This window comes from Saccostrea cucullata, unplaced genomic scaffold (assembly GCF_032062105.1).
Source record: "Saccostrea cucullata isolate Sc308-1 unplaced genomic scaffold, CSIRO_AGI_Scuc_v1 ctg87, whole genome shotgun sequence".
Lineage (NCBI taxonomy): Eukaryota > Metazoa > Mollusca > Bivalvia > Ostreida > Ostreidae > Saccostrea > Saccostrea cuccullata.
The window spans coordinates 67,139-81,028 of NW_026932818.1; the positions used below are offsets into that span (position 1 = coordinate 67,139).

The 13,890-nt window shown below is 32.8% G+C and overlaps 1 protein-coding gene across 8 annotated transcripts in view; it reads left to right on the top strand.

The window, feature by feature from the left end:
* The window catches only part of LOC134236255 (melanopsin-like), a 45,634-nt gene that overhangs the window by 18,591 nt on the left and 13,153 nt on the right, over positions 1-13,890 (top strand). For 6 of the 8 annotated variants that reach the window (XM_062718431.1, XM_062718436.1, XM_062718435.1 and 3 more), the window contains exon 3: positions 11,243-11,326. The exons of 1 other annotated variant lie outside the window; for it this stretch is intronic. The gene's annotated coding sequence lies outside the window, so the exon portion shown is untranslated. Of the gene's footprint in view, positions 1-11,236; positions 11,327-13,890 lie in introns of all 8 variants that reach the window. One more of the 8 variants, XM_062718433.1, reaches the window with a different exon arrangement.

The window sequence follows — 13,890 nt, forward strand, 5'->3', positions numbered from 1 at the left end:
CAGACACAACCTAAAAGGCGCGATGACATAATTCAGCCTGTGTCTGTACAATTCCATCGTTTTAATGAGCTCTGCTCTTGTGATAATTGGATTGTGGTATCTAAACATGCTTTAAACATTTCCATAAAAAATACAGACTGTAATTACACTAGAGAAGTTGTCTGTTCCAAATCAAAAAAAGACAACATTAGTGATGTTTGCCACTTTGAATACAATATCACTGTGCAAATAGAAAATATATGCTTCTGAATTCTGCCAATTACAAGTTTTTTTTCTTTTTCTGTTACTTATAAAATGCTAATATATGCCTCACAAATAGGCTTTACAGAAACCGATCTTTCTGTCCTCAGAGCTTCATCAATAACTAGAGATAATAAATATTGCCTTTTCCCCCCAGGGAAAACCATCTTTATATAAAATAAATTTTTACCAGTTTAAGATTTGTCTAATCCAACGGCTTGGTTCAGTGCTTGCAGCTTTATGTTAAATATTGCATGTTGGACGTGCTCATTTCAGAATTCTCAAATTAAGGCTTCGGTCAGATAAAAAATGAATCGAGGTAAAACTATAGCACGATGCATCCATTTTTATCCAGTTCAATAAATCATGACCTGAATTTAAAGCTCATTTCGACGGCGTCGGTGTTCCAGTTAAAGTTTTTGAAGCCGTCCATTTCCACGGATTAATTATAAGCATTACCTGGACCAAGCTTAAATGGATGGTGCATCTAGGAATGGAAATACCACACTTGCCTTAAGCTTGGATGCTGGATTTGACCTACATTTTACAAATAAATGACTAGGTTCAAGACTAGGAAAATGTCCATTCCAAAGTTACAATGAACATTACCTGCAAACTTGCATGGATGATGCATCTACGAATGGACACTTCATGACTTGTTACGAATCCTGGATTTGGCATCAATTTTGTAGACACTAGTAACTGGGGGTTAAAGTTTATGGAGCAGGTCCGTTTCCATGCAAGAAACTACATTTATAAATCTTATCTACACCACACATTGAAGGATGAGGCATCTTTTCAAAAAAATGTAAAAAAAAAAAAAAAAAAAAAATTATTATTTTTGATTCTGGATATTTCTCAGTTTAAATATGGCATTGAGTCGTGGACAATATTTGATTTGAAAGGAAAAAAGAAAACAGACCAATATTAAACAAGAAGTCTCGTCAATGAAGCGCGTATGAATATGCGATCGGTTACACAAGTCACCGGACTGCTTTCCGTCTGAGAACTGCATTAATATTCAATATACATCTAATCCTCTAGAAATTCCTGGTAAGTCTTACTAATACAGAGTTATTGTCCAAAAACTCCTTTCATATTACCCATTTACTTTGTTAATTTTTCTCGCTTTGTCTGCGATGTGGATGAAGAAGGGCTTGGGACACGTGCACTAAATACTAGTAGTAAAATAGCCACCGAGCTTATAAAGTGTCGTGTTCCTGAGGATTTCTGCTCATTGTTAAATCTACCTTTATTTGATTTTATGAATATTTTACCGAGTAAGCAAAATACATCTAGACGTATTATTAATTTTTTATGATTTCTGAGCAATTTGTGCTTCTCATCATTTACATGTACTCGTTCATATTTGGAAAGGAAAATTGGGGGCTTTCAGCTCATGATATTTGCTCATCACATGCATTGTAATTTAAGGTATTTTGAGGAATAATTTAATGACTGCCATTATGATATTATCTTGCTCACTGACACATGTATAGATTTTATTACCTTCGAAATTGTTAAAACTAATGGTACACATCGGTCAACTAAAGAAGGAGACTGAAATTATCAATCAAAGAGAAAACAGAATAAAGACGGATTACAATTTCACTGGCAGGATTTTAATGTGGTTAAGATTTATGATATTGTAAATCTTTGATTACGATCATCCTTGCTTTACTGACCTCAATATCAATTCGCCATACCGTGATCCGTTAATGTCGTAAATTAGAAATAAATGTCCGGGGGACTCAAATAAGATGGTGACCAAAATCAAACACTGGTGTTTACTGAAGCCGAGTTTGCATATCACGGACAGCATGGGATCAATACGAAATTTGCGACAACCAAAAACCTTGTGTTTGGTTTTTGGTAACACAATTCAATCACTGACAAAGCGTAGTTTTTCTGCAAATGCTGATCTTTTTGTAACGCTGTGTATCGATGGATTTGGTGATACAACAATTTGCTTTTGATGTATTATTAGCTTAAAATAAACCATCGTTTATAGCTTTATTAACTCTAAAAATGAATCCAGTGTGGGAGGAATGCTAGTTTATTGTAACTTATAGTACAATACAATAAACTGAACGCAACAGGGTACCGATATTCATTATATTGGCGGCATCATATTCTTTAATTTTGTTTGTTAGAGGCACTGAATCATCCAGCTTTGTGTTTTGATTCTGGGAAAGTCAGCAGTGTGTAATTCCGTGTTCCCTTTAAAAGCTTTATCAGTTTGCTTTTCAGTTATGACAGAAAAGCTAAGCTTATTTTTATGTAATGTTCTTAAAGCATAATGGAATTAAGGTTCATAAGCCCTTTGCTCGCACATATAAAATTTTCCTTTAACTTTAATGATTTTCCAAAGGAAATGTATATGCTGAATAAAATATAAACAATTATAGCATGGCCTGCGGGGCAAAATTTGACAAAAAAGGCACTTCATCTTGACAAATTTATAAGGGAAAAATAAACATTTGTGTCATTAAAAGTTATCTCTCTTATCAGAGTACCAATGTACCTTAAATTTGACACATTCTTCTTTAAGGCAAAAAAATATTTATCCTCAAATTAGTAATTCTTTGTTCCCCCTTACCAGAATAAATTATTTTTTTTTAAAGATGAACATAAAGGTTATTGAAAATGCATTCCTTAAGAACAATTATACAAGTTACAAGTTAAAAAAGTGCCTGAACTCTAAAGATATACAGTTTTCACTGATCTGCCTCTGAAACTTTGTAACTACCTCATGGATAATTCTAGGCCTTTGAAGAATGAATGCAGATCTATTTAGTATATATAGGGTGAGATGAATTCATAATGTTTTGAAAACATTTTGAACAATAATAACATATGTTTGACCAGATTTGAACATTTGGTGTCTTTATTTTTAACAGTTATTTCCTGGAATTGTGTTCATCAATAACCTTGGTTTATCTGTTTTTGTACATAACCATAGGCATGATTTAGGTTTGATTTTTTTTTTGGTTGGTGATTTTAAAAGGTCTTTTGGATCAAAGAGATATAGATAAAATAGTTTTTGGGCTAAAAATCTTATGTTTTCTTCTCAAAAAAGTTCTTTCTATTTCTACCAGAGTTGAATGGTCTGGAATGCTGAACGACCCAAAACACTGCCAACAACAATGTGTGGTTATAAAATTGTTTCATGTAACCCCTACTGAGTTTCCATATGAAATACAGTTACTGTACAAGAATGAGTATACACCTTTACCAGGTGACGGAATTCAAAAGCTCTTTTTAAGCCTCGAGTAAGATGCACATTTTTATACATTCGGCATAATTAATGCAGATACACATTTCAAAACTGTCACGATATGGATGAACATGCAATCTGTGCATTTATTTCACTTTAAAATGAGACAGTTAATTTGTATTTCATTCAATATTCATCCAAAGGGAATAATTTGTAAAGGGTAACTGTATGCGCCTGTCAGTCTTAACATAATGGTTGTTTTGTAAGAGGCTTTTAAAAAAAAGTTGAGGAATGTAACAATAAAAATATTACTTCCTCAATTGTAAGCAGCATAGAAGAGGTTCTGGAAGAAGTTGTATTTTGCATGACGTCACTTCCGTTCGAATTAAAAAATATATAAATTAAAATATGTTATGAAATAATAATTATATATTTTACAAAGGAATCAATAAAATTCGGAAGCATTTTTTTTTTTAAACCAGAGTTCAAAACAAGACTTTAGTAATTAAATGCTTTTATGCAAAACCTCAACAGATTTATATATTTGTTATTATCACTTGAGTTGTTTAATAAATAATTTCTTTTTCTTCGTTCCTTTTCTGTCTGATCATTAATAACAAAAACGGATTTGTCTTAATTACTGCAAGCAAGCTCAAGGAAAGCAATAATCGGTGAAAGAAGTTATCGAATTTAGAAAGCCAAAGCTAAATTAGTGTCAAATTAATGGTCATTTCTGTTTGTTCAGAATCTGCCATTCCCAGGCTCTCGAATTCGTTGCCTTGTAGAAGCACTGTCTGGGAATAAAAAGTTATAGGTATGAAAAGGACACACAGAATATAACATATTTCATTTGAAAGACAAGGTCTGGTCTTGATCTTTATTGCATGTTTCTCGGATAAAGTAGACCAAGTTCCATTGTTGGGTATTAACTTTTTCCCTACATTATTAAGGTAAGAATTTCAAATTGAAAACAAAGTGAATTTTATTTTTAACTCATGAATCTAAATTTTAAGATTTTAAGATGTTCTTCGTCATGCACTCTTATTGTTTTTCAGAAATTTCAATAAACAGTTAACGAAGTTGTGCTAAAGTGGTATTACTTATACCACAAACATGTTTTAATTTTGTCCTCAAAAACAATCACAGAGACGAACTTCCCACAGAAATACTTATAACGAACACACGCAAAGCACTTTACGTTTTGCTCAGATCATGAACAGAATTTTATCTCTGTTAGTTTGCTACACATTAGGATCTTGACCTTTTTCCCTTAAATAATTCTAACGAGATAGATTTTGTTAATTAGCCTAAATATTCCTTCAATTTGTACAGAATATATATATTCTTTGAAGCTTGAAAAGAGGAAAAATACTTGAGCATTTCAAAATGGAAAAGTTCTTTTCGTTGCATTATGCTTCAATTAATCAACATTAATAATAAACATCCCCAATTAATATAGCGGAAAAAAATAAATGAATCAATCAATCAATCAATTAAAAAAATTAATAAAGTGAACTGTAGTATGCCAATCTCTATTACCCTGTGTTTATTGATTCGGAGGTGATTTGTGAGTCCAAACCACTTTTTTTTCAATGTATTACCCTTTATATCTTGAATCCCTAGATATCTCGTTTTTTTATCGGTCTTGTTCGAGATAATGAAGTTTGACTGTAATAGAAATTAAATTTGATGAATTGATTACAAAACTGAAAGTCATTTTGTACATGTAATATGACTACTATTTATCTATAAATTGAGGAATTTTTCTAATTTTAGAGTACATATTCAACATACTGTATTCGGTTCTTATATTTTAAATGGCGATTTTATTAATTTGATTTATAATTACTATGCAATAGATACCCTAAAGTTTCAATGCCAACTAGCCACAGCAAAGTGAAAGAAAGAAGAAAAAATTGAGAAGACCAAGTAACGTCTTCGTTATTTCTATAAAATCATGAAACATTTGCACGGGACACCCTTGTTTCAGGAATCCCAGATTTTTTTAATTTGGCGTTTACAATCTGCGTGTATCTCTGTTGATACACAGTTTTACATTAAGCATGAAATACCTATCGGCTGGTGTCTGTTGGGTTTTCTGTAAAATATAACTATGTGCCGAGCTTATGTATTTACCTAAGACCAGCTGTTACCGTCATTTTGGTAGCCAGCTAGAAATCTCTTCACACAGCCCGCCGTCCAAAGTGTTAAGATTCCCGTAGGGTGTGAGTAGCTTTCGACGGACTTTATAATACCTACGGTAAGAAAATCGTTTTATCTTTATGTAATGATTATAGAAGATAACCACCTTTTTAATAAGTTCATTGCTTCCATTATATATTTCGCTGAAGAAGTTTAGGGATAAGAATACCGCCTTGAATTTAGATTGTTTCAAGATTTTTTGAAAAAAAAGTGATATTTAATCATGTAGGGTTTGAAGAATTAGCCAAGCTTTTTAAATCAACTTATATACATGTATAACAAAGTAAATCTTCAATTCCCTAGAGCAATGTTTAAATGTTGTACACTAATTTGACTAACTGAACCAAAAACATCACACAAAGGATTGAATCAAAACCAAAATGTTTTAATAGGCAGTCTGATCAATGCTAAAAAGCTCGTAAAAAGTTACGTAAGGGGTTTGTATAAAAATGATGTTAATCTAAGCTAAATAGCTGTGAAGCACACTTGAATTGAGATATTAAATGTTTCACGACGTTGGCAATTCTGAAATGGTACGCGTCCTGGAAGTGCTATTTTACGCAAAATCAAAGCTAATACTAGTAGTTCTTTTCAGACAAATTATTTGGTATAACTGTTAATAAAATGCGCTAACGTATAGCGCAAATTCGCATATTCTATCTGTCCTTGAACCTGATGCAGTCATACATTTGGGAAGAATTTTGATACAGGAAACAAATTTTCATTTTCCTTATTGTTTTGATCAAACCATGCATGATTAATAACTTAAAAGCTCTCACGCACTTTCACAATTGCTTCCGTATAGTTGAACATCAAAACTCAAGTAATAAAAATGAGCAATACCATATCCTTATCATACACAATATGCTGTATATCACGAAATCGATTCTGAGATTTTGTATGTTTTCCCAGATGTTTCATGTACATGCAACTTGTTTTTGTTGATGCTTTATTTAATAAATCAACTTGGGAGGATTGGATTCGTACCCCCTTCTTTCAATTAGTCATCAGGGCAACATGATGTTACATAATTTTGATCATTACTGTTTTTCCTCGAAGGAGTGTCTATCAAATCTTCTTTTTTATGCACTATAAAATATTAAGGCACAAGCTTTCTAGACTTTAAAAACTGATTCAAAACTACAAGAGAAAAATATCCACGGTTCCTTATCGTAATGCAATATGAAAATTGTATTTAGTATTTAAAATTTGATGAAATTTTGAAGAAAGGTCAAATTATTATTATAAAACAAGAAGATATCCATCATGCCCCTGCAAAAAGTAAAGGCTCTTCTGGAAATTGTCTTCCTCAGAAAACAAACCAACCAATATCGCCCCCTCCTAAAAATCTCCCTTTTTTCCTAATTGACATGTGGTTATGGAATCAAAATTTTAAACTTTTGGCCTCGGTGGAATTGGCCTAAAGGTCTTGGCAGCCAAATTCCTATCGTGTAGAATCGGCAATTCTGGTAATGCTAGACAGAAAGATAATATTTGTTAAAGAAATATGATTTGGCTAATTAGACCTCTTTGCCACCGGAAAGGAGTTTTTGAAACTCTCGATCCTTGTCAATGTTTTGAAGAAATTCACTGCAGTTTCATGTGGTTGACGTTGATATCTGGTAAACATCCTGAAGGTCGCTCATTTTGAAAAGTCTTGTACCATGTGAGGAAATATATATTCAAGAATTAGTAAACGGTATCTATCTAAAGACATTGCTCGGTTGAGCGATGTTTCGTTGGTGTGTCTTTGCCAGGAGAGTTAACTATGGATGTTTACAAAAGAAACATTGTATGATTCTGAACATGTGTATTTCTAGTATTTTATACATGACCTTTTACTCGAATGTAAACAATCAAAATAATAGTTTTTAGCGATGTAAATTTACTTGTTGCAGGAAATAACATATGATTTAATTATTAAATGTATTTGGTATTCCGTGGTGCGGTGTCATGTGAATTTTTAAAATTTTATTCGAAAAGATTTACTCAATTCTATTGGATGCCAGAGAGGCACGATTTAACCAATGAAATACTATAACAGTAATAATATTAAAAGGGCTCATCCTCTTTCTACCCGATTAACGGAAGCTGTCAGTTTCCCTTTAATGGCGACGGAATCCATTTCCCTGTGAACGCAGTGTAAAAAGGGAATAGGTTTCTTATTGCACGACGGTTGTTAAATGGTGTGAAATTAAAGATATTCACTACTGTACTTTTAGTATCGATGTGCAAATATTGAACGTATCGTCTATCGACATAAAATCTCATTGTGATGAACAATTTTGTTTCGCCATACATGTATTATTATTATTTTTGGGATTAATTTCTGAACTATATATTGTTAAATTCTAGAATGAAGCTTTTATTTTCCTAATTTCATCAAGACTTTTTTGAATTGATTATCCAAACTTTGCACCGCTATACACAGTAGCTGCACTTTGATAATTGACCAAAATATGTTAAAACCCAGATGATAATATCGGAAGCAGTTTTCAGTTTCATGTAAAACGTTTGTTTTTCAATCTAGATTTTAAACCTCACCTTCCATAGTTTTAAAAGCAAAAAGTTTAATAATACTTATTGGAATGTCACTGTTTATAACAGATAAAGTAGTATTTTATTGGAAAAGGTTTTCGTCCTAGATAAATGACTGATTTGAATGTCACTAACAATTAAGCTACTATGATGACAATGTAGTATTTTATTGCAAAAAAGCATTTCAACCCAGATTGATTGCTTTTTTCAATGTCACTAACAAAAATACAATATAAAATACAATACCAGTATTCTTAATTGTACCGCAGCTATTTTACAAACCCACTGACAAAAAGACACGATTTTGCAAAAGGGTAAAAAACAATTGTCACAACTTTCTTTCGTTGGTTTTTGAAGGAATTCTTACATGTACAAAAAGGGCTATCAAAAGTTAGGGTTCTCGACATTTTGATTATAGTGTTATCTGAAAATTGATCCTATTTACACTGTGTAAATGTTGATTCTGAATGTTGCATACATGTATCCCAAAAAGGAAACTGGGCAACTTGAATCTGGTGTCCCAATGTCTACAGTTTATAATTGCAAGAGGTTTTAATGCTACGCGTAGAACCATATCATAACGGCAGCATGGTACATGTACATCTAATGACCGCCAAAAAATATGGCAGACCACGTACGACATCAGCAGCACAGGATCGCTTCCAGGATTTACGTAATCTTTATGAACGTTTCAGAATGACGTCATCTCAACACAGTCAAGTTATTCCTGAACTGCACAGAACATCTAATAAGACCGTTTGTAATTGACATCGGTGTGTAAGAATTATTGCCAAAAGGATTATTTGTGCCATTGTTCTGACCCAACATCACCACAAATATCGGCTTCAAAGATCTCATACCAATACAGTATGGTCACAGCAACATTGGTGAACAATTGGTTTGGCTACTTGTCCAGAAAGTAAATCGCAAAGTCTGATTTAAGTGACAAAGTGTATTTAGCAATGTAAGTAACGTTTTACAGGCTGCCTCCGGAAGGTTGATGGATTTCATGGTGGCTGTGTAATAGTATCGAAAACGGTATTGCATACAAGTAAGACTGGTTTGGTTCATATTCAAATGACTTCGAAGGAAATAGGTACTCTAACGATGTTTACCTGCACATGCCTATCCAGTATTGCAGCATCCTGGAGCCGTATATACATGTACTCCAATTTGACAATACACAGCCATAAACGGTTCGTTTGATAATCACATTCTTTCAAAGCAACAGCAACCTGTTTCGACCATGTCCATCTAAATTGCCATATTTGAATCCGAGTATGAGGTGGACGAAAATGGCTATAAGCTTCTTTTGATAAAGACAATCGCATCCCCAAACTCTGCAACAGCTGACCAAAGTTCTACATTTTGAATGGGATAGCATTCTTAAACGTTTTAAATACATTCATTTGCTTCCATTAGATGCCGTTTTGGGAGAACATTGGTGCCGGAGGGCGGGGGGGGGGGGATACCAGATATTGATTTTATATGACCTGCCATGGAACTACAACGTAATATGATTATAAAATTCTTGAGTTATTATAACATGTACATTGTAGACCTATTGCTTACCGTCTTTTTTTAAATTATCATTTATTTAGATATTTTTTCTAAATAATCTTTTTGCTCAATCTGTCTCTAAAATTTTAATAATGCGTTTCTTCTTTTGAAGAGTATAGAATTTTATTGCAAAAAAAAGTTTCATCCCAGATAATAAACTTCTGCACGACCAAATTTGATGTATCACATTTTAAATTATTCAATGTTTTTGATGCACTCTAAGGTACGTGCTTAATTGCAAGAGGTAATTTACCATTTATGTGTTCGCACTGTCACCGACAAATCACTTTCTTTGCAATATGAGCCTATTATATTAACAGAAAAGCTCAAACAGCGGACAATACTGGTCAATCCTTTGCGTGTTAGCAGCACCGAAGCTAAAGTGTTTCGTAATTAGTATCAAATTCCTTGTTTTTTGCGATGTTGATAGGTACTGAATCAATGTTAAGAAAAAAAAAAGCAAGCGAGAAAAGTGCAATTTAGGCAATTTGCTTGACGTAAAATCGTTTTATTGGGGTTCTTTCCCACAGAATCTGATATAAAAAAGGCTTGAAGGAAAGTTTCTTGAGTTTATTTCAAGCTGCTTGACCACTTTGTTCATGTGTTATGAAAGGTAGGCTTTGATAGCTGATTCCATTTTTAGTAATGCCATATTTTTCTAATTGGCAAAGTTTTTTTGGTATATATTGTATCCCTCTATCGTGAGAAAAAATTAATACAATGTAAACCTTATAGATTTCATTTCGTTTGTTTCATTTTTGGACGATTCTTTCAGCACGTTATTCCAAGATATCCAATGTTTTTAAAATATTTTTAAGCAAAAAGAAAAAAGGGGAGGTGTTTACCTACAGGTTCGCGCTAAAATATCTTTAGAAAGCTATTTTTAACTCCCATTACTCAATCATTTGCGTCAGCAGATTGACTGGCATTGCCCTTGATAATACAATATACCTTCAGCTTGAAGCTCGTACTTGACTTTTGGTGAACGTTCACCTAAACACCGTGATAACTGAATCCCAGAAACGAAGGCAAACATCACCAGATATTTGTGTGTTTGTTAATGATTAAGATATAAAAACTCCGGATTTAATCAATAAGCTAATCCAATATCCCTTACCTTATTATATTGAACATCAAACATTAATTTGACACCTGGCCTGAAATTGAAAAGAGAATAATTGTGTTTCTTCAAAGTGATTAACACGGTTCATAGTAATTATCATTAGGATGTGAAAGATTTGATTGTACCTTTTTAAGTCTTAAGCAAAAGAAAAAAAATATTTAGTTCTTAAATATGAACACCCATGTTTGAACTCAAAAGGAAAATAAACTTTTTTTTCATTTCTGTTTTAATCTCGGTTGATGTATTTTTTCGTACTTTCTGTGACATGCGCATAATTAGTACACTTTTATTGTGAGTAGTTGATAAAAGCCGTTAGAATCCGAGTGCCATGAGAAATCTGTTCTTTATCATTGCAGACTTAGAAAAAAAGAAACAGATGATCGGGATCAGAAGAGAGAAACTTTACAGGAATCGGGCATGATGTTCTGAGACGATACAGAGTTAAGGTGAGAACTGGGGAGACTTAATTAAGAACTTGAGGCGGAAATATGAAAATGTCCTCACTTTCATTGAACGCCTTTCTCTTTCACTAAGCTCGGAAACATTACGTACGTTTGCAAACCTATTTGTAGAGGTACAGATAAAGACTTACTTTCTCGTGGCTCGTCAGCATGATATTGTGGGGAATTATTTGTGTCATTTTTCCTTGTTAATGAAGACTCCCAGATACTTGATGTTAGAATTCCAGCTGCGACCAGCTTAAAACCTAGACATAATTATATAGTTTTGAAATCTTTGACATTTTACTTTAAGGAACAATAATTATCAATGATTTCTTGCATTGGAGACAAATCGATAGGATTTTGAAGACTTTGGGGGTATTCGAATTGTGCCAAAGTGCAAGAATTGTGTACTAATGTCATCTGTCATGTTCTGAAAATGTACAGTGTACGTCCTATGTACATTGTACAAAAATGTCAGAAACATCAATTCGGCATCTTTTTCTAGTTCAATAAATCTCAATTACAATATTTGCAATGGTGCCTTCCCATCAGAATGACACATAACTTCTGTATTTTTTTATTAAAGGATTGAAACAATTAAGTTCAAAACAATCTATTACTAATTGTCATGACTTGGAATCGAGCCAGGTACCTTCCTAGAAAATCTATTACAAAAATCCAACCACTTGACACATTTTAAACCTTGTTATTCAAAGGGTTTATTAAACTTGCACTCGTACACGTATTTCACTTAAAACACAAGGAACCATCAACATATATTTTTTTTAAGTTCAATAAAAAAAACTTTTTGAAAAAAAAAATAATCGGATGCTTGAAACACCGAACTTCTAGTATTACTTTTTTTATAGTAAGTAATAAAACCGAACAGTAGTTTTCGATTAAGTATAGGCAGGATATGGTACTACACAGCATCAATAAATATCTAGTGGGATTGTTACAATTATTGCCATAAGTATTTGTTTTCAGTTTACTACTTTTTCCGTTTCTCCTGCCGGGCGCCGTTTCGCATGATTTCTCCTTCTGCTAAGCACTGTTCTGCTTCATTGGTCGCTTTCGTTGAGAGGAAAATCTGACAATCTTACTGAAAATTCTGAGATAAAGTCCAGCAAGGATCAGCAGATTGAGCTACAGTGGTTACTTTATAATTGGAATCTTAATTACTCGTCTGGGGACAAAATATTGGAGGGCATTGGAAGTCTGTCATAAGCAGATGATATATCGACCCCCCTGCTTTAACCAGGCCGTGCATTGTCTCTCTGTCCTATCTTTAATGGGAGGTATATAGGAGGAAAAAACATCGCGTTGATTTCATTTTTCTCTGGAGGTTGGAATTAATTTTCAATTATCAAGCAGCGTAAAAGCTCCTTTAATACGTCACTTCAATACTGGTTGGGAATTCGGATTATTGACATAAAAAAAGATGACATGATATTGCATCTTTTTATGTATCTCCATTCTAATTTAGGAAAATGTGGGAAATGCTGACATTTTTGATATTGGTGTTTGATACGAGGTTGCTTATTTGGTTTTGATGAAGGAAATATTTTTTATCTGGTTTTGAGTGATAAATTTGTCTGAAACATGTGGAATTAGTTTTCATCGACATACCATTTGAGTGATTTGAGTTGAGGAAGTACATGTACACAGTCGCAGGGAAGTTTTTTTTTAATTATAGGTATTTATATTCTTATTGTTTTGTAATTAAGGTCTAATAATACTTTTGGTAAGATATTTCAGAAGTCTGTTGATTATTGAAATTTCTCAGATTAGAAAATTGAAACCTCAGGAAAATCCACAATATAGATTTGATTTTTGTTAAGTCAAAAGAGATAGCTATTTGTGAAAGATAGATCATGTTCATTGAAAACTTGCTGCAGAACTGTAGCGTTATGGTTTTATATCTTAGTCTTAGACCATAATATAAAGCAATAACGCAACAATTCTGCAGCTTATTGAAAACAGCAGTATTTTAGGTTATTGGAGTTGTTTCTTGCAAATACATCGATATTCAATATAAAGCCGAATGCAATTGCAAGAATGTAAAAAATGTTTTCTCAAACAAACCAAAAAAAAAAGCTCAAAAAATTGCAGATAGAGAAATACAAAAAAGGTAACCTTGATCTTTAAGTTTTTGTCCTTGAAGTCAATAGGGGCCCTTTTTATCTGAAAGGAATTTGATCTTGTTTCATTGAAAAAGCTTATTGAGAACTACTGTTATCATCTTACAACCATGCATGCATGTAATATAAAATTTACTCACTTTTGTCTGTGTCCTCAAAATCAATTGGAGTTATTTATTATGTCCTATTGACTAAAGATATAATATTTCATCATTGCAAAACGTGAAAAATAGAACATAGCATGGACATTTTAAAAATTTAAAGCAAGATACGTTTCTACTTGACCTTGACTTTTTGTACCCCAAAATCAGTAGTGTTTTTTTTATGACATACATGTAAGGAGTTGTGATATAAAATTTCATCAAAAGAAGCTCACAGAAAACGTAATGATAATATTCTTTTGACTTTAAGAAGTACAGACAGACA